A 22,855-nucleotide genomic window follows, 5' to 3' on the forward strand; every position below is an offset into this window, starting at 1 on the left:
GTATCGACATACTCTGGTAAGCCGAGCGTTCTCGGCCCACGGGGTAACGAGTTCGGATTCAACGAGCCCTAGCCTTTAATTATTCTACCAAACAAACAAGCAGGATTCAATCATACAGAAATTATATATTTAAACTGAATAATATTTACAAGTTATGTTTACTATATATATACAACAGATTATAACAATGGTTAGGTTTGAAGGGGGTGTGGGGCGCTAGGGCTTAGCTCCCGACGGCAGACAGGCTGTGGGGGCAGCGGTGGTAAAAGGGGAGGCAACGCCTCCCAGTTATATAAGCGCGTGAGGGACTCGTGATAGTTGCATGTTTGAGTCCCCTCCCCACATTTAGGCAGGCTAGTTTGACCGCTGGGTGCGGGGTCAACAGCGGTCATGAGATAGATGGTGATATAATAAGATTAGTGCAGGGGGTTTGTTATCATAAGTCACAGCGAAGCAACTCTGTAAACGGCCTGTCCGTCTGGGTGTCGTATTACCACAACCTCCCCTTCAAGGGTTGCGTGGCTCCTGAGCCACCAGGCCTTGAACCTGGGGATATGACAGCCTATGCCTGCGCCGGACAGGCAGTTCTTGGGGCACAGCTCGATGGAGGACAGCTCGGGCTACACAGGCTCCCTGGGACACTCGTTGCTCAGTCTGACTGTGGTTGGTGATCAGCATTGTCAGCTCCTGGTTGGCTTCTAGGCGTGGGTTGGCGACGGCCAAGCCCCGCCGCTGGAAATTTTGCCTCGTCTGCAGGATTAGTTCTGTCTCGGCTGGTAGCTGGACACGGAGGCCTAGGCAGACTCTGATGGTTCCTAAGGGTGGAATGGCGATGGCAAATGGTGCATAGAACTCCATGGGGGCGCCTGCTTGATTCAGGTTGCTTGGTCTCCTAGCTCCTACCCGGATGGGGATGGCTGTCATCAGCAGGGGGCACATGGCTTCTTCTTCTTCTTCTGGGGCGGCTTCTTCCATCGCAGTGGCTGGCTCTTCTCCTACAGGCTCGCTGCTGGCTGGCAGGTTCTCCATGTCCGCGTCAGGGTTCCAGATGGCATCTCTGAGTGGCTCTGGAGCGGGCGGCGGCGGCGGTGGTTCGTTGGGCTGCTCCTGCAGGTTCTCCTCCACTGGGTCACGATCTTGGCCGCTAAGCTGTGGGGCGGCTGCGGCTGGCTGGTGCACTGGGAGCTCCCCTGGGTTGCTAGCTGCGGGCGCCGCCGCTCCAACTGGCAGCTCAGTGGCGTCCTTGTCGCCGTCCATGTCAACTTGGATGTCTGCTGGGATCTGGTGGGCAGTCACATCTCCAGTGTATTTGCGCAGTCGGCCTACATGCGCGGTAACTTCTGAAATCCTGGCTACTGGAGAGGCAGGTTTAATGACATAATGGACTTCTGTAGCTTTCCTCACTACTTTCCAGGGGCCAGTCCATCTCTTGTTAATCTTGGCTGCCTTCCCTGGCACCAGGCGGGGGGCCAGGTACCAGACCAAGTCTCCAACCTCATACTTGGCCGTGCCTTCGTAAGCTGCCGCGCTCCTCCTGATGGCTCCCTCCTCCTTCTGCTGGATGGCATCATACACTGCATAGTAGCGCTGCAAGAGAGCTTGGACGTTGGCTGGAACTGAAGCATATTCGGTCTCTGGCAGCCGTAGTACCATGTCCACCGGAAGTTTGGCCTCTCTCCCAAAGAAGGCCAGGAACGGGGTCACGCCAGTGGATCTGCAGGCCTTGGTGTTGTAGGCGAAGGCGATGGCAGGCAGGTGTGGCTCCCAGTTGTTATCGTCTCTATCCAGGAACAGGCGCATGCCTGTGTTGAGCGTCCTATGAAACCTCTCCACTCGGTTGGACTGCGGGTTGTAGGGTGGCGGATGTGTCAGGCCAATCTCAAGTCTGGAGGCCAGTTCCTGGAATACCTGACCGGTAAATTCCATTCCATTGTCGGAATGGATCTTCAGGGGGCATCCGAACGTGGCCAGGTGGCGGTGCAACAGGGCTTCGGCCACCGTGAGGGTGCGCTTGTTGGGGATGGCGTAGAGGCTGACAAACCGGCTGAATCCATCTTGGCAGGTGAGGATGTAGCGGTTCCCAGTTGAGGTCTCTGGCAGTGGCCCCACCAGGTCGATGAATAGGACTTGCTGTGGATACCCCTGGCGGGAGGGCACATGGATCCCCTGCTTCAGCCTCTCCTTGGTAACTTTCTGGACACACTCAGGGCAGGTTTGTACCATCAGGCGGACGTCACGGGCCAGGTTGGGCCACCAGAAGTGCATGGCAACGCGGGCGATAGTTGCGTCCATCCCAAAGTGCCCAGCCATGGGGGTCCCATGGGCTAGAAAGAACGCGTCCTGCTGGAGGGCCGAAGGCAGCAGGTATCTTGTCCTCTCTCCTGTCAGAGTCTGGTCAGTGGTGGTGAGGCAGCCGTGCTCGTCAAGCCCCAGGGCTGGGAAGCGGCTGGCGTACTGCTGCTCGTCTCGTTCCTTGCCACGCAGCTCAGCCTTGGTTGGGGCTTTGCCATCAGCCACCCATTGGCGGACACGGAGCAGGAGGGGGTCCTGTGTCTGGGCCTCCAATACTCTAGCTGGATCCAGGCGGGCGGCAGGAGGCCGGCTAACTGCGGGCTCCCCTAGCTGGCAAAGGTTGTGGATATACTCAGCCTGCTCTGCTAATTCTTCGGCGCTAGCCGTTGGCATGTTGGCATCTTCCCGGCGGCTGAGGGCGTCGGCGTTGGTATTCTGGGTGCCAGGCCTGTGGCAGATGGTAAAGTCTAAGGCCGCTAGCTCCTCCTGCCAGCGGGCCACCATCCCTGTGGATGTGTTCAGTGATTTCATCTGTAGCAAGGCAGAGGAATCAGTGTTGATCTGGAAGCTGCGGTAGGACAAGATGCCGTGGAATTTTCGGATCCCATACATAATGGCGGCCATCTCTCCCTTCCAGGACGGGTAGCGCGTCTCAGGGTCGGTTGTCTTGCGCCCCACGGCGGCAATCAGCCTCTCCTTGCCCTCCTGACATTGACTCAGTATGGCAGAGATGGCGCGGCTGCTGAAGTCTGTGGTGAGCTGGAACACCGCTGGCAAATCAAACCTGGGCGGCGCTCGGATGGGGGCCTTGCGGAACTTGTCCTTGAGTTGCAGCAGCTGGGCTTCCATCTCAGGCGTCCAGGTTAGGGCCTTGGCCGTCTTCTGGCGGTTCATCTCGTAGGTGAGGTCTGCATACTCTGGGATGAACAGGCGGTAGTATCCAAAGAACCCCAGCAACGCCAGCAAGTCCTTGGGGGTGCTAGGGGCTGGCCAGTCCAAGATACGGTCAATATAGTCCTCTTGCATGGCTATCCCTTCACGGCTGAGGGTGTGGCCCAGATAATCCACCTTAGATCGGAACAGCTTGGTCTTGGCTGGCTTGAGGCGGATCCCTCCCCTGCGGTGGGCTTCCAAAACCTCTCTGAGCCTGGCCAGGTGGGCCCAGGTATCCTGGTGGAAGGTCAGGACGTCGTCAAGGTATGACTGGAGGTTGGCTGTGCCTAGTGGGTTTAGGACCCCTGCAATAAACCTGGAATAGACAGACGGTGCCGTAGCCAGGCCAAAGGGCATCCTTTTCCATTGATACAAGCCCCTGGGGGTGGTGAAGGCGGTGCAGGGCCGGCTGTCCTCGGACACACGGATGGTGTAGTATGCGGCCACCGCGTCTAAAGCACTGTAGACACGGTGCCCGCCAGCTCGTTCCACCAACTGCTGGATCCTAGGCAGGGGGTAGCTGTCCAGCTCCAGACACTTGTTGAGGGCTCTGTAGTCGACGGCCCAGCGGGTGCTCCCGTCCTTCTTCTTGATGGGCACCAGGGGGCTGCTCCAGGCGGAGTCTGACGGCTCTATAACTCCCTCCTGTAGCCAGGTGTCCAGTTGTTTCTCCAGTTCAGCCTCTTGCCGCGGGTTCAGATCCCTAAATCTCTGGCGGATCGGCTGGGTCCCTGGCTTGAGGCGCAGCTGCAACTCAACCACATCTGTGCAGCCGGGGGTAGAATTGGAGAAAACGTCCCTGTATTCGGACAACATAGTCCAGACCTCCTTCTTGAGCAAGGGGTCCTTGCGTAGGAACTCATTGTCCTCCATCTCCAGGGCCTCCCACAACTCCTGCATGTCTATAGGCTCAGCAGGTTCTTGGAACGAGTGGAGACGCGGGGGAGGCGTATCAGAGACCTCTAGAATGTCAGGTTTGACCAGCTCCCCTGCCACTGGGAGGCCAGCATCCAGCAAGAGGGGCACCTCCCCCTCATTGACCACTAGTACTCTAAACACAGTGGCAGAGCCAGGCCTGTGGGCATACAGGCCCTCTGGAATAACAAGATCCTCCCCAAACCTCTGTTCTGGGGCAGCTAGTTGGATGGCATCCTTGGTGCGATGGCCTACTAGCTCAACAGGGACCGCCATAACCCCGCGGCCAGGCAGGACCACCCGCTTGGCTGTGCGGAGCTGGGGTGGCTGGCCATCAGTTGGAGTGACAGCGCTTAGCCTATACGTGGCTGGTGCGGGGTCAGCTTTGGCTCCGGGACCCACCGGCCGCGACTTGACGGGCTCGGCTTCTGGAGGGGCTGACGTGTCGGAGCCAGGTGTGGCTCCGAGGGCGTCCGGCCACGTTTTGACGGGCTCGGCGCTGGGAGAGGCCAAAGTGCTGGGTCCAGCTTTGGCTCCGTGGACGTCCGGCCGCGACTTGACGGGCACGGCGCCGGGAGAGGCTGGGGCCTGAGAGTTGAATGTGGCTCCGGGTACATCAGACCGCGACTTGACGGGTCTGGACTCGGGCTTGGCTGGTGGACTGGCTGGAGGTCCCAGGTAGAGGGGGCCAGGTGGACACGGCTGGCCGTTGATAAAGGTGTCGGCGGAGAAGATTGGTTCTGGAGGGCTGGCAATCTCAGGAAACGTTGTTGGCAGGCTCTCCCTTGGCACCTTGGGCACTGGGGGCAACCCCATGGCTAGCAGGTTAGCTCCCTTGTGTGCGTTGAGCTCAGCGTCCACCCAGTGTGTGCCTTTCTCAACCACACGCGGCTGCTCAGGCAGGGGGCCTGGCAGGGGCCCCTCATAGCTTAGCTCTCTCTCGGCTGTCTCCCGGTCAATGGGGACGCCACGGAGTGGGATAAACTCCCCACGCACCCACAAGCAAGGTGGTTGCATGTCGAAACAGAGCCTAGTTCCGAACTCCTTGAGAAAATACCCTCCTAGGTTCAGAGGGTGTGAGAGGTTCCGGACCACAGTCACGTGGTATAGATGGAGTATAAGAGTGTGTGAGACTGCCATATATAACTCTTTTAACTTTCCAATTACCTGGAGGGGCTGGCCTTCCTCATTAGCAGTCAGGATCTGGGTGTTGTCCGGAATCAACATGCGTTGCACGCCCATCGCGTGCATGAGGTGCTCAGAAATTACAGCAGACCCTGGTACACGGTTGCCAGAATCAATCATGGCATCAACCTGTACATGCTGGGCAGGGTCAGGGGTAGGAAACCTCACCCTGACATGGCAGGGGAAGTGGAGGTCCTGCCCTTGAGACAAGGGGGCCTCTCGTTCGGCTGGGGTTGGCAGAAACTTTGGTGGTGGCCGCACCGCAGCTATGGTGGTATCGCTTACCATGGTGGCTTAGACTGTAGCTTCGAATCACTAGAGCTTATTAATTATCACTTGGTCAACAATTTTATATTTATTTTTATCACTTGGTTGACATTTATACACACTTATGTGTTGTTATCACTAGGAGCTCTAGGTGTGATTCTGGAAGTACTGGCAGCAGGGAATGTCCGTCCTGCAAGGTTTAGAGGGGTGACGGCGGTAGGGAATGACCCGTCCTACAGCGCCGCTGGTTCGAATCCCGAAAATGGCGGCAGGGAATGGCCCGTCCTGCAGCGCCTCGGGTTCGAATCCTGGGAGGCAGCGGCAGGGAATGTCCCGTCCTGCCGTGCCTGTGGCTCAAAATCTGCTATCCGTCGCAGTGGTAGGGCTTACTTGTGTGCTGAAGCTTCGCAGCCACACATTGCCTTCTTAGGGAGACCAGCACCCAGCTGTCTGTCTCGTAGGTTTGGCCTGGGTGTCCTGGGGCTTGTCCCAGCTACACTTGCCAATTTGGACTCAGTTCTGTAGCCGTCTGAGCTAAATTATCCGATTGCCGTGGCTGCGCACCTAGCGCCACTCCTACACGACACGGAAAAGCGTCTTAACTGGCGCTTTTAGCAGGCTAAATCTGCTTGCCGTAGGCCAGAGGCCCACATATTGCGTTCAAAATGATGGAAATTCGACCTAAAAAGGCCGTCTCACGGGTCAGTTGGCGGCTGATTGTCCCCTTACTTGCCAAAGGGTCCAATCAGAGGTAGAATAGGCTAGTTTCTGTAAGGCTCGATTGAAACACGCTGACACCAAGTTCTGGTAAGCCGAGCGTTCTCGGCCCACGGGGTAACGAGTTCGGATTCAACGAGCCCTAGCCTTTAATTATTCTACCAAACAAACAAGCAGGATTCAATCATACAGAAATTATATATTTAAACTGAATAATATTTACAAGTTATGTTTACTATATATATACAACAGATTATAACAATGGTTAGGTTTGAAGGGGGTGTGGGGCGCTAGGGCTTAGCTCCCGACGGCAGACAGGCTGTGGGGGCAGCGGTGGTAAAAGGGGAGGCAACGCCTCCCAGTTATATAAGCGCGTGAGGGACTCGTGATAGTTGCATGTTTGAGTCCCCTCCCCACATTTAGGCAGGCTAGTTTGACCGCTGGGTGCGGGGTCAACAGCGGTCATGAGATAGATGGTGATATAATAAGATTAGTGCAGGGGGTTTGTTATCATAAGTCACAGCGAAGCAACTCTGTAAACGGCCTGTCCGTCTGGGTGTCGTATTACCACAATACCATCTATATACCAAATTAACAGGATCTGTATGTGTGTCTTTCCGTCTGTAGTGTACAATCTCACTAAACGATATGGTTCTCCTTTACAATATAGCTTTTCAAAAATTAAAAGTGGGGGTGTCTTTTCCCCAACCCCTATCCTCAGGTGACCCTAAAGGCCTCTAGGGGCGTAGCTGCTAGGATTTATAATACCATTATTTACATCGAATTCATGGCATTAAATTAAAAATATATAAGTAAAGAAAAATTGACAGTAATAGTAATATGAGGAAAGATAAAAATATTACCCATTGTTACATGACTGATGAAATTATGTTTTGTTAAGCTAGATTCATATAAAAAAATGCTGAAATTTTTTTTTGAACATCTACCCATGTTCCCCATGAAATCTATCCATCCTTGAATAATATTTATAAAAACAAGGATGAAAACATCCATAAAACAAATTGTTGCATCTCTTAATTTAAAGTAATCTTACGGGGTAAGCCAATGGAGGTGAAATAATATATGGCCCGATTAAGATTAATAGTGGAAAAAATTTGATACTGATAGTTTGTATCAACCAATCAAGATTTTCAATAGTATACGTCGACTTTATGACTTTAATAAAAACTGGTCATGGCCGGTTTAATATCGACATATCACAATATTATAATGAAATTATGACTTTATACTTATAGTAATATGAAAACAGCGTAATTTTTTAACAGGGAATCTTATTCGGAAAAAGATTATTTTATCTTTCATCGAACTTATTCTGAATGTTCAACATTGACGTGCAGACAATAAAAATAGACGAGTAGCTTCGCTACCATAAACTAAAGTGGGGGCAGAGAAATGTGATTAGTTTTGTATTACTATGCATTTAAATAGCAAATATTTATTGAATACTTTATTTAAAAACCTAGTCCTTTCGTCAATATAATCAGGGATTTCGTTTCTATAGGAGTCTGTGGGTTTCATAGCATAAAACCTTCTTAGGACCATGAATAAACTTCCTGAAAAACTAGGCAACGATTGATATGGCCTTTCATGAGATCTTTTGTCAAACACACATAAACACAACTTACTGCTTCAATGAAAAGGATATATAGTGGTTGTGCCTTAGCTATAGCATCCAGTTAAATGCTTTGGCTTTGTGTTTGGTTTGCCTTTCCAAAGACTAGCCTTATTTATCCTCTTAATAAGGATACTTTCCAAAAAGTATAACACATTTAAGAAAGAAAGTTGGGGAGGGGGGGGAGGGTGTTTTTTTCTTTATGCCTAACATAGGACCTGCAAGGATACCCAATATACCCTTACCTAAAGCAAAAATCAAACACAAAAAACTACCCTACCCGGTTAATTTTAAAATAAGGGAATGGGGGAGGGGGGGGGGGGTGCTGTGCACAAATAGGCCCTTTGAGAGAATAATTGTTTAAATTTCTAAATGGGTGTTACCCGAATATTATTTTTATCTTTAAATTTTGTCTGCATATAATTTTAATAAATTGTAGTCAGGGATAGATCAATAGGAGATGAAATAGAATATAGGTGGTGATTTGGAGGGGTTGGTGGTAGGGAACCCTAACCCTTATTTCCTGTAGGCTAGGGGTGAAGCTTCTAACAATTATATATAAAGAAAATGCTAAAAACTAAAGAAATATTCACATATGTGAAATTTTCTCAAAATAATTTCCATAAATTTAAAGATTATTCAAACAGGGGTTGCCAAAAAAATATGAGAAAATCTGCATCAAAAAAATCTAAAATTCCGTATAGTTTACATTATATTATTAAATTAACAAAAAGAAATACCAAGCCATATTTACTATTATTTTTGTCAAAAACAATATATTTTTAAAATTCGGCATCCATGATTTTGTCGCTGCCTTTAAGAAAATTCAGGAAGCTCAAAATAATTTTGTATATATTTGATCAAAGAAAATCAATGACAGGCAAATTCAGTGTTAAATTTTATACAGTATAAATTTTGTACATATGGGTTTTAATGAGTTTAATATTTGAACAAAGTTAATTACTTAAATGTACAAAGCAAAGAGATTTTTAAAACCAAATATTGATTAAACTTTAGAAGTAGATTGTGATTGTACTTTTATACCTACGTACATTCTCGGTCTACTGGTTAAAAAACTCATTGTTAAAAAAGTAGTTAGCTTTTAAAAGTTTTGGCTATTTTTTTACCAATTTGGATATGTTTTACAGGACATATACCTGGTTTTGTGATGGTTTTCAGCTATTTTTCTTAGGTTTATTAACTATATATTAACTATAATTGAATAAATAAAGATTGAGATAACTAATATTGTGCTAGATTAAACTTATTGGTAGAAAAGTTTGTTCACTTCTAGTGGTTTATATAAATCAAGTCCCCAAAGTTATTGCCCCCCACATTGGACGTCGTTGTGGCTTAGCTTAGATTATTCTTTTTAATTAGGAGATCTTAAGTAAAGGCCAAAAACATACACAAACATATGTACACCCTAATACTTAAATTTGTATACTTTTCTGTATTAACTTCGCTGCGTTGGAAAAATGTTTATCTTTTTTCATAAAAACTAGCAGGTAAAATTTATTTCTTTGTTTCATTTGATGAAATCAATATAAAAAGATGTTAACAATTTGGGAAAGAGAACTATTTGCTGCGAAAAATGTCAACATAAGAATTTAGTTATAATTTCATTAGACACTGCCGATATGTCGATACTATATCAGCCAGGAACACACAATGGACGATAAACTGTAAATTTGCAATGATGATAATCCAAATTACCCCTTTTAAGGAATAAAATTAAGTTTAAACTTACGAATGAGAGAACGTTTTCATAAAACTTTCGAAGTTACAGTCCAATGTCTCCCTCCTCCCTGCACAAAATTCTTTAAATTTTAAGAATTCTAGTCTCTCTTTTCTAAAAATTATGATGACATTTGGAATCAGAAAATTGGTTCTTTTTATTTTTTTCTAAGATTTTTTACCATGGCATATTCATGGAAGTTTAAATGACAACACGTCAAATAATCACCTAGAGTAGATACAATAAATAAACGGATGAACTATACTTTTAGAATGATTTGCTTCTAAAAGATATAAAAAATAAAAAAATCCTTTTTTTCTAACGGAATATTCTACACCCTTTTCCATTATTTTCCAAAAACTATGTTCTAGCTATTATTAGCTATAGTCTTTATGGGCTATCTATATCATAACTTAACCTTACAAAAACATGTATCAAAATACAATTTTAAATGGGGTAGAGTATATAAATTATAGTTACTCTACTCTTGAAATAAGTGCTTGTCCTGTGGATCAAGGATAGCCTAAATTTGCCCTTCATTGTACTCCCCCTCCCCTAATTTTCAGTACATATTGAAATTGAACAGAAAAATCTCCATTTCAGGTGTGTTTTTTTCTACAGTGATCTGTATTTATTTTGGTTGATGAAGAAACAATTTGTATATTATAACAAGGTTGACAACATCCATAAGTAGCAAAGCTCATACATATAAAACAATTTACCAAACAAACAATTGATAAACGGACTTGCAAGTGAGTTATTAGGTAGATATTCTTATTATTCATTGAGTATCTTAATCTATGGCGATTTCCCTCAAAATGCCTAGCGAGCATAGAAACACAATCCCCCTTTTTTATTAATATTTTTAATTGTCAGAAAAGTTGAAGGCAGGATATTCGGATTACTCTTGGATAGGACAAAGGACAATAATTGAATCCCTATTCCATAGTAGCTGTCAGATATTGGGGGAAAAGACAGGGATGTAGATTTATTTAGAATTCATTGTCCTCTCCCACCCTAAATTAGAGCTCTATTTCAAAGTAAAAGAGACCAATTTAAATGGATATGATAAAAACAAGGGTGTCGTTTTTTTATTTAGTAATTCCGTAATATAGATTTGTCGAAACGGGCATTTTATAGCTTAATATTGCAGTTTAACAAAAAAATATTCCTTGTGCTTCAAATAGTGGATATTTTAAGTGGTGGAAATGGATACTAATTAATTAAGAAAATTCAAGTACACATACTTTGCTTTCTACGGTAAAATATCTGACTATGCGACACCCGAATAACTATGAAAAAAAACTGCTACAGGGGGAACCCAGTTTTTGCCTAAATGTCTTTTATTTTAAAAATTATGCTTTGAGACTAGGGATATATATTCAGCAATTTTTTTTTTTTTGGGGGGGGGGAGGAATGGAGTCGACCCTATACCCACTTTCAATTCTATTCTTAAAAAGGAAATGTAATTTTTTTTAGAGTTGGGGGATCATTGTTTCTAGAGGCACCGTATTTTGCGAGAGTGGTCGTACACTCCCCCAAAAAGATAAAAACCATCCCAGGACTTGTAAGAAGCTACACTGTAAAAGAGGAACATATCTGTTTAGTGGTTAGCGATATCCTTTGGTACAGACAAACTCAAGGACATCCTTTAACTTTTATATATATGGATTACGGAGACTGGAGTTCAAATAAGATTAGCACGCAAACATTACATGATATAAAGTTATTAAAATCTAGGAATAGCTACACCAATCCTTGATAATTCAAAGATTTAAACAAAAAAACTTATGATAGAAAATTGGAAAATCGTGAAAAAGGCTCGGCAGTTAAAAAGAAAGAAAGAAAAAGAAAAGAGAGAGAGGTAGAGATAGATAGATAGATAGATAGATAGAGAGAGAGAGAGAGAGAGAGAGAGAGAGAGAGAGAGAGAAAAAGAGAGAGAGAGTGAAAAAAACAGTGACCTTATTTAATTTTTTTCTTATGAAAAAGTAATTGATAGGACAGCAAAGATTGTGTACTGTTTCAGGGATCTAAAGGGATAAGACAATGGTCGATAAATTTATGTCCATTCCAAACGAAATTTCCCCTTTTGTATATTACAATTAGTGGTTGAATCGTTTGGACACTCTTAATAAACCAACTAAAATTCAATAAAAGCCCCCAAAGTTGTTGAGCCAACGGTTAACGTTATTATATGTAAAACTTTGGGGTGAATTAAACAGCCCAATGTCCCCTCCCTCCCTAATAGTAATTAATTAGGACAGCAAAGATTTTGTATTGTTTACTATATTTCAAGGACAATAAAGTACATAGGTAGTCAGGGATCTAAAGGGATAAGACAATGGCCGATAAATTGATGTACATTTGGAAGGCATGCGTTCCCTCTTAAGAAATAAACCTCTCTAGAAAATCCTGTACACGCAACTAACTTAACATTATTATATAATTTTTTCTCTCTAATTCTTTTCTGGAAGTCAATATAATTTATCACAAATAATGATAATTTTAAAATATTTCATGGAAAATTGCAACAAAATAACAAATTTATTAAAATATTTAGAAATTAAAATATCATTAGTAACGATATCAAAATGATTCATCTTATTTTAAATAAAACAAGAATAATAATGTCTATAACTTACGAAACTAAATTTGAATGTTTTTTATGACATATTTAGAAAATGGTATTGAGAAGTTTTTATATTATTTGTTAAAAAATTATTTTTCCAGTATGGCTTCGAAACCGAATAATATCTGCTAGATTAGAACCTATTATAATCCATAATGAAAAATCATATATCGCAGCGTATAGTAGAAATTTCTACGAATAACAAAATAAAAACATAATATTTACATCTTTGGGCCAACAAAACTGGAATTAAACTTATAATTTTTCATTTTACTATCCGCAGAAATCTGTCTCTATTAAGATGCGATAGATTAGTATTCTAAATCTAATATCTAAATTGACGTACATCATGGAATATATTAGAAAAGCTACGCGTAAAAAAACAAAGAATTTTTGTCATAATGATTTCTCTAAAATTGTCGTGGTTCAATTCATATTTAAAATCCTTTAAAAATTATTGTGAAAATATGTTAATTATTTACAAAAAATCATAGATTTGTTTTCAAATTTAGGCTAAATTCCTTTTCTAAAAAGTTTTTTTGATTATTACAGGCTTCGCCCCGTAGTTTCATGTGGTATTTCAAAAGGAAGGGGTCTTAATTCGAGTTCTCAAGAAACAAACAGACAGACAAATATACATCTTAACTTTTTTTCAGGATCCAAATGGATAGGACACTTGACGATAATTTGTTTTACATACCCAATTATGAGACACAAAATTATTTCTTCCGTTGAAAACTGTTAGCTTGAACAGACCAATCAAGATATGGTAAAAGTACCCAAAGTTGTTAAGCCAACGAATGGGTGAGCATGTTTATCGAAATTAGGCTACTCGTGCAATTTTAAGGTTCATATCTCTCCTTGCCTTTTATATACTACAGTACATTTGTAAGAAATATTATTAAATAGATTGTAATATTTGAGAGGGAGGGGGGTGGGGGGATTTAAATATTTACCTAATCCCTTTTTGAAACACATTGGCAAAATCATTAAAAACCATGTGGAGCATTTAAACACCCCTTGCACAGCATATTTTAAAAATGAAAATAAATAGCATGGATTCTGTAAAATTCTCCTAATCTCTTTCTCTTACCCCCACCCCTCTATTTTTCCTATAATATAAAGCAGTAAGGTTTTTTTTTGTCTGAAGCTTAAGATCTCGGAATATGGTCCGAATTAGTTATAGTTTTTAGGAAAGCATTAAAAGTGTCTTGTAATGCTTTTAGGCTATTTTCCTGACCTTCAACGGCTACCAGGGAAGAGATGGGGGGGGGGGGGCTCTGTTGGTCCAGACACACTTTAAGGGAAAGCACTACACACATACATATACAGGAAAAAGTCTCCTCATCCCGTTCAACCATCACCTCTCAAATTAATATTTCATTTAAAATAAGTAGAGGAGATAGGGGGGGGGGGGGTCAAATGGTCCATTCACACTTAAAGGGAAAGCATTACACACATACATATAAAATTGGCACACGCTACATAATTTTGCAAGTTTTCAATCATGGCACCACTAACTGCAACACAGCAACAGGGAATTGGCATCTGAAGAATGATTATATGGCCCCAATTTTTCAACAAAAATTGCACCAATAGTATAGTATTTTAATATTTTCTTAGTATATTTTCAAAGTAAGATATTACACCAATGCACAATGATATTACGAAAAAATTATTTAGTATCATTAATATTTATCTAACTAACAGAAAGGTTCCAGAAAAAAATATATATATATTACTAGGTATGATAATTTTATAATTTAGATAATTTTTGTATCCTCAAGTGCTTATTAAATCTCTATTCCAAATGAAATTATAGATTAAAGTTTGTCAGCATTGATCAACTAGTAATTTTCTAAGAGTTTTTATCACTACCTAGATTTAAACATTGCACACTCAAAAATTTCATGGAAATATATAGAATTCAAGATAGGTATACCTCGAAATATTAGTAAGGATAATTATGTCCAAAAATATCAAATATTTAAAGTAAATTTTATCTTTTGCTTAACGATACGGACTGTTCTAATTGTAGTACAACTGAGTTTTTTAAAAAAACACTCAAAAGCGTCTAAAAAAAATATTGATGTCAAATAGAATCAACAATATTCAAGTCATACAGACAGACTTGTAGAGTAAATTTGTATTCATAAAAACCTGCTATTTCTTCTATTTAAAAAATCTTCTATGTATTTTAACTTAATGCCTTAGTGAAGTATTTTTTCCTTTTTAGCTAGTTGCACATTTTAGAAATGTATCAGGGCTTAAATACACTTCATTTTTAAAGTAGCGCTGCAACTCTATAACTAGGGTTTATGAGTACTTCATTCTGTTAATAAAAAGTGGAAATTCGGGTTAAATATAATAGTTATTTATCGCATCGTATTTTAGATTCTCCGCGGATATTAAAACGTAAATTATTAGAAAAACAGGTTTTAGTTTTATAATTTCAATTTTATTATTCGTGGAAAATTGTCTGTAATACGATGCTATACATGATTTTTCACTGTGGCTGAGAACCGATTCTAAAACAGTGGATATTAATCGACTTCGAAGCCAAACTGTAAAAAAGTCCTACAATTATCAGACTTTAAACGAAAAAAAGACCTTAAAACGTTTGCCTTGAAAAACGATATAGTAAGGAAAAGCAACCAAAAAATGCCCTTGTAGTTTGTTTTAACGTATATTACAATAGTATTTAGTTACTATAACATTTCTGTCTTTGAAAACCTTCTACTGTACTGTTATATTGTGGCCTAAAAAATACATAGAACGGGCATATTTACTTGAGTAAAAAAATCGCATGCTTTGCAGTATGTAGCTTATGAGAACAAGAACATGTATACTTATAGTATGTGCACCAATTTTAGATTAGTTATATCGATAATATGTCAGCCAGGCGAAGCCCAATCTGTACCATTTTTGCACCACTTTTGATTCCTGTAACGTCATAAAAATGAGGGATTCTCCATCTCTTTTTTAGGGGTTTTCTTTCCTACTTCTCCTCTCATCTCCCTCATTTTATGACGTCACATGAATCAAAAGTGGTACAGATTGGGCTTTTTCTGTCAGTCATAACTACTTTTATATATAAATGACATATAAACAACTTGTCGATAATATGTCAGCATTGATAAATTATAATTAATGACATATAGTCAGGGAGGGAGGGGACATTAAACTGTAAATTACACTGGTACCCAAAGTTTTAAATCCATGTTATCTCTGTTGACCCAATAATTTTGGGTACTTTTATTGATTTTAGTTGCTTACACACTAGAAGTGTCCAATTTTTTAACCAATAATTTAAATCTGCAGAAGAGGAAATTTTGTTTGATTGATTGATTGATTAGCCTCTCAGAGGATCTCAAGGAAATTTTGTTAATCAGCATTGGTGATGTATATACATTTTTCTTACATTGTCTTATCCCTTTAGATCCCTGCATAAAGTCAACATAAATCTATGGGTTAATAGGGAAAGACGGAAGACTCAAGTATATATCATAGTTGTAGAGTAGCTTTGCTCCTAAAAAATGGCATGTCGCACTTTGGAGCGAAGCAGTGAAAAAAAACTCCCCAATTGATCAATCCTTCCTCTCTCTTTCTCTCTTATCTTTTAACTTTCAGCAATCAGTCATTCTAGGTTTGTATGTATACAGGGATCCTAAGGGATAAGACAATGGTCGATAAATATACATAATTAATGATGATAAACATAATTATCACTTTTATGGATTAAAGTTATTGGATAAAACAATGCTATTTTGTACCTATCTAAATTTTTAAGCCAACAAATAAGATAAAATTAATATAAAACTTCGGGTACCAGAAAAGTGTCTGTTTGTGTTCAATTCAGTTTTATTTGTCCCTCATTTTTATTGTTAATTTTCAGTAATTCACTATATCTCTCCCCTTTTTGATTAATTTACGCGACAAATGCAATAAAAGAAGTTAATATATTTATCGCAACAGTTTCCGCAGATATTAAAATAAAAAGAAATATAAGATTAAAACCAGTTTTTCTAGCCCTGAAGGCCCGTGCCAAAAATTGGTATTATTTCAATATTCATGAAAAATTGTCTGTAATACGATGCTTTACATGATTTTTCTGAAGGGATGAGAACCGCTTCTAATCCAGCAGATATTATTCGGTTCTGACGCCATACTGGAAAAAAAAAACTTTTAAAAAGTATTATACTATGTTGTACTTTTCTTTAAAATTGTAAGAAAACTCTGCATAATGGCCTTTTTATGACACTTTAGAGTGGCAAATTACCTAAAGCCTATTCCCCAAATGATGCTATAACACATGAAATACTAATGATCTGGTAGAATTGCTACGCTTTTAATTTTGTTAACTGCTTCTAAACTATGCCTTAACCCTTCTAATTATATTATAGAGTTGCTACGCTGCCAAATTACCTAAATCCTAGCCCCTAAATGTCAAAAACTCCATAAAACCTGATCATAATTAATGTTTAATGTTTAATCCTTTTTTCAAATCCTTCCTTCTTATCAATTACAGCCAAAACACTTTTCAAATGGTTTGTCAGCCGCCATTTTCAATATGGCGGATAATTTTAAAAAATACAAATATTACTATTTTATTTTATTTTTTATTTAAAACTATTGTGCCTCTATCTTTCCAGCTTTCCCTTTTTTTTGACCCCTAGATATAGACACCCCCTTGGAAAATTGCTCTGCACGCCACTAAAATAGACAGTAATTTCACTCAATTATTTTTTTGAACTCATACTATTTTAGATTTAAACAAACTATATTTCTAGCCTTTGCAAGCGGCTTTAAACATGTGGGGTCTCTCTAAACATTTCAAAACCTAATCTACTCGTTAAAAAAACTTAAAATACTTTTCTAAAAACTATTAGTTTGTGGTCAGTATTTGGTCAATATAGGAGGGAAACAATTATATTACCTTAAGTAAGTCATTACAATCTATTATAAAGTCATTTATCTAGCTGATGCGGTAGAAAAAGCGGCTAGCGGCTGCAGCCGCCTATCCCCGGGTTTAAATACCTTAATATTTTGGCAATAAACTACTTAATGACCTCCGTGAGCAGATATACAAGCCAACTTTTTATACACAAAATTTGGGAGTTCTATTAAAACGATAAAATTTGTAAATAGTTAAACAGCCCCAACCTAAAAACTTGGAAATTTACTGGTGGGTTATTTTTAACCTAACGATATTCCAATAAATTTACGCCATATTGACATAATAACGGTACGAAGTTTTGACTTATTTGTTTAGATTTATTATTACTTGGATTTTACACCAGATTTTCATGTTCTCTAATAAGGTGAAACGTGTAGCTTGCTAAAATAACAATACCTTTCATACATCCCCCTTAACCCATCTCCTTCCCTTTAACTGGATGAACAAACTGACAAATAAACGAGTTCCATGTTAGCAACCTAAATTGACGACAATTTTTCCCCTGTCATTAATCTCCACGTATGTTTTAGCCCTTTACTTTTTTTGGTTAGAATGTTGGACAACCTTTTTCTTATGAATAAGAATACTGTTCCGTATGGTTAGCATAATTATAGACGCTTAATATCTCAGGAATGGCGACACATATTCCCAAATAAAATTCCAAATTGAGCGTTGAAACATAGAATTAACTTAAAATTATATACTTTTATGTCGACTAATTGAGATTTAATAATAGTTATCTATCGCATCGTATTATAAACAGCTTTCCTCGGATATAAAAATGAAAAAATATAAGATTAAAAACCAGCTTTATGATTTATATTTTAATAATGACTGAAAGTTGACTGTAATACGATGCTATACATGAATTTTCAGTAATGGCTGGGAACCGGCTGTAAACCAACGGATATTAATCGGTTTCAAAGCCATCAATCATTAATTTCTCCATAGTGTAAATGATTGATTATAAGAATCTTTATTCTGTTTTGTGTTAAATACTTTGTTTTATTCGTTTTTTAATGTCTTGTTTTAAAATGATACAGCTACTCTATAATTATAATATATGCACGGCTGCTTTATATATTGATGTAGGATATACGTGGATATATTGACAGAGGAAAATTTGTCGCTAATTTAAGTTGCTAATATGTACCTCATTTATAGGTCAGTTCAGATGGGGTAAAGGGAGTTGTTTTAGTCAGCTGCGAGTATCACTTTATTATAGTACATAGAAATATGGTGCAACTTCGGAGTAATTATTATCGACTAATAGTACACAATACTAATTTGATCTTCTTTTGTTTATTGGCAGATCAAAACAGTCAATAATAATATCCTTAATTGATGCGTTACTTATGGTAAATAAAACCCTTGTTATTTACAAATTAACCTTGCTTTGCTTCTTATGAAGAAGTTGTCCTTTTTTATAAGGTTTTATAAGGATGCTAAAATATAAAATCATAGACCTATAAACCAAACCATAAAGATTTAAAAATTAACTTTCTTTGATTAAAATGAAGACATTTTATGTTAAAAAATTACAAAACATTTTCCAGCAAGGCTTCTAAATATTAATATCCGGTGGATTGGAACTGGTTCTCAGGGGAAAATTTGTCGTTAATTTAGCTTGCTAATATGGATCTCATTTATTGGTTAGTTCTTTTATTCAGTAGGTGGGTAGTAAAGAGTGTGGTTCGTAGGTATCTTTATTTTAGCCAGCTGCAAGCATCACTTTATCAGAGTATATTAAAATCTGGTGCAACATCCAAGTTTAATAATATATCAATTTCTTAGAAACATTTCAATAAATTCACAAATGTAATTATTTTTGCTTTTAATCTTATATTGCTTATCAATTACGATAATTTTGAGTAATTTAAAACAATTCTAAAAAATAACAATTTAACATTTAGCATCAAAGTAAAGGTTTTCTTTGATCAATATAAGATTTTATGATTATCACTCCCTCCCTTTAGGGAAGGGAGAGAACATTGGGCTGTTTATTACACTGGTCCCCAAAGTCTTATTCGTTGTCCTAACAACCTTGGGGACTTTTATTGAATTTTGATTGATTGGCACATTTAGTAGAATGTCCAAACGTTTCAAACACTAATTGTAATCTTATAAGAGGGGGAAATTTGCGTCTCATTAATGTGGATGTCAATCAACTTAATGGCCATTGTCTTATCCATTTGGATCCCTGCCTTCCCCCATACTCTCAAACTTAAAGGATAAAGATTTTTTTCCGTGCAATATCTCTCATATATATCATCCTTGTTTTCTATAAGGATTTCATAAGGGTATAATGTTGGCTACAATCATAGCTTGAAGCCTGTTCCTACACTACACATATATGTTGGTAAAAAATGTTTTGATGGGATAAAAAAATGCATCTGAGCGAAGCTATATTTTCTTAAATGCTTAGAACATAAAACGCCCATAGTATAATTGATTTTAGTTATATATAAAAAGCCATGTCTATTTTTTATATTGATTAGTTGCTAATAATTTTTTTACCTATAAGCATAAGCTTAAGTATTATTTTCCTAATCGGGAGTTTAAATCAATTAAAGTTCATTGTCTTATCCCTGAACATCCCTGAAAAAAACCATTAAAATTCGAAACTATTTTTGACAAAGTTTATAATGCCTAGAACGATTCATTCAGTCAGAAAATTTAACTCGATGCTCAAAGACGGCCAAGTTCCAATTATAGAAAAGCATTGCTTTTAGAATTTAAAAAAATGTATGTTGAATTTTTACCAAATAAGGCAAGATTTGGAAAATGTTTAGAAAAATGAAGGAGGTTATTTTTAAATACTGCAAAAATTACGTTGTTGTCTAAAACAAAGTTTTAAAAGAAACATACAATTATATTATTTTCTTCTTAATAGCATAAAAATTTTTGTGCTAACTTGATAATATGTTATATTCTTTCATTCATTTAAAATTACATGCAAAAAAAAATTGAACCTTCCAAATTATTTATTTAAAGATTCCAAAATATTACTCCTCTTGAAATTGTTTCTTACAATTACTATTTTCGTTTATTGCAGCTCTACTTTTAAATGCAATTGTTCTTTATAGAATTACTAGCGGCTGTGCTTCTAGATTATAAGGACTCATCAAAGAGGTAAGATAAGGGCATAAAATTGTCTAACATCATCCCCCAAGGCTTAAATATAAAAATGATAAAACACCCTCAGGAGTCCTGTGTGAAGATTACCTAAAAAGAAGAACTCAATCAGTTCTATGGTTATAGAAATCTTAAGCTTCAGACAAAAAAACCTTACTACTTCATATAAGAGGATTTAAGTTAATCTATAACTTAAATTTAATCAAAAGTTTTGCTGAATTAATATTGCCAGCAGTTAGGTAAAAACTCATAAATAAAAGCATATATTGGCAGGGAAGAAGGGGACATTGGACTGTAAATTACTCTGGTTCACAAAGTTTTTCTCATTCGATGGCTTAACAACTTTGGGAACTTTTACTGAATATTGATTGGTTGGTACAAACAAGTAGTGTCCTAACTTTTTAACCAATAATCCTATTCAAAAAGTGTATTTTTTTTTATAGAAATTAGGTTGTTATATCAATTTATCTTTCTTTGTCTTATCCTTATGATCACTGTTTTATTGGGGGGGGGGGGGGCCCGGGGGGGGGGGGTGATAGAATAAGAGAGAGAAAGATATAAAGAATATAACACCTTATATCCTAAATCTTATCATAAGTTATCATAGATCAAAAAGTTTTAGATTTTAAAATTAACATTTTTCATAAAGTTTAAAAACAGTCTTCTTACAGCTTTGCACGTCCTCTTAGTTTTGAAGCTTTTTATTGAGCTTTGGGTACCAGTATAATTTACATCTAATGTCCTATTCCCTTCCTGTAATTTATAGTAGTGAAGCAATTCTCATCCATACTGAAAAATCATGCATAGCTTAGTATTATAGAAAATTTTAAATAATATTAAAATTACCAGTTTTGTTAGACCGGGCCTTCAGCCACCCGTGGCTTAAAAACTGGTTTTAATTTGCGGAAAGTTGTTTATAATACGGTGCGATAAATAACTATTATATTTGTCCTATCTAATGATTTTTAATGTATGCTATATCGATTCCTTATTTGGATGATTTTCTAACACCTATGCAACTTAGATAAAGTAATAAGTAGTTGGGCTCAAATATTATCCTATTATATAAAGTATTAAATATAAACACAATTTATTTTTTAACATTTTATTAATGAAAGACAACACTACTAAATAGATCATCAATTCCAATTAAGATGTATAAAATAGGAGTTAAAAAATAAATGTCTTTGCATTTTGAATCCTTTAAAGAGACTAAATAATACGTGAGAAATAAGAAAAAAATAGTAAAGTTTTTTTTTGTCTGAAGGTTTCGATAATCACTGAACTGAATTAGTTCTTTATTTAAGGAAAGCTTGATATAGGCCCCAGGATGGTCTTAGGCTATCTAATTTAAGATTCACATAGATCCTGATAGAGTTCTAGTTTATTTTTGAACCCTAACCTACCCCTTATAACAAATTGATGCCCTATACGTACAGAGTACTATCCCTGCGGGGCTATTCTAACCTTTATTTAACCTAACCTAAAAAACACATTAAAAATTACGTTTCTTTTATTTTCTCAAAAAGATCATCTGGTACAGATGCAATATTAGACCTTTAAACTTCAAACTACCTTTAGATTGATTTACCAACGTAATGTCCTGATCACAATTGCGTTACTTGGTCGATATAGTTTTTAATGTAAATATCAAGCAAATTCGCACCCATACAAGCTAATCGTTTATATGTCGGCTAATAGCACTTTTTTGTTTGACAAAAATTTTTTTTTTTAGATCATCTACATTTCCCTACAACTTATGCATAGGTATTTCTATTGGTATAAGTTATTTCCTTAATTTCATAAATTCTACATATAAACTTGCCAACGGATGCTGCCAGCTAAATTTGATACAGGTGTTCTCATATTCTTACACAAAGTATGATGCCAGCTAAATTTGTTACAGGTGTTCTCATAATCTTACACAAAGTATGCTGCCAGCTAAATTTGATACAGGTGTTCTCATATTCTTACACAAAGTATGCTGGCAGCTAAATTTGATACAGGTGTTCTTATATTCTTACACAAAGTATGCTGCCAGCTAAATTTGATACAGGTGTTCTCATATTCTTACACAAAGTATGCTGCCAGCTAAATTTGATACAGGTGTTCTCATATTCTTACACAAAGTATGCTGTTAGCTAAATTTGATACAGGTGTTCCCATATTCTTACTCAAAGTATGCAGCCAGCTAAATTTGATACAGGTGTTCCCATATTCTTACACAGAGTATGCTGCCAGCTAAATTTGATACAGGTGTTCTCATATTCTTACACAAGATAATAATTTTTGTAGCGAAGCTACTCTTTAATTGTCTGTATGTCAGTCCTACAGTTTGTCAGTAACTTTATACTCCTATACAACAAAATTTCTATTAATTTTTGAAAATCAATGCACAGTTCTACTGATTAGTTTATAATCTAACCCTTTCTTCTAATATTTAAACTATTC

Source organism: Acartia tonsa, chromosome 11, assembly GCF_053477335.1.
Source record: "Acartia tonsa isolate MP-2025a chromosome 11, ASM5347733v1, whole genome shotgun sequence".
In the NCBI taxonomy this organism is placed as follows: Eukaryota; Metazoa; Arthropoda; class Copepoda; order Calanoida; family Acartiidae; genus Acartia; species Acartia tonsa.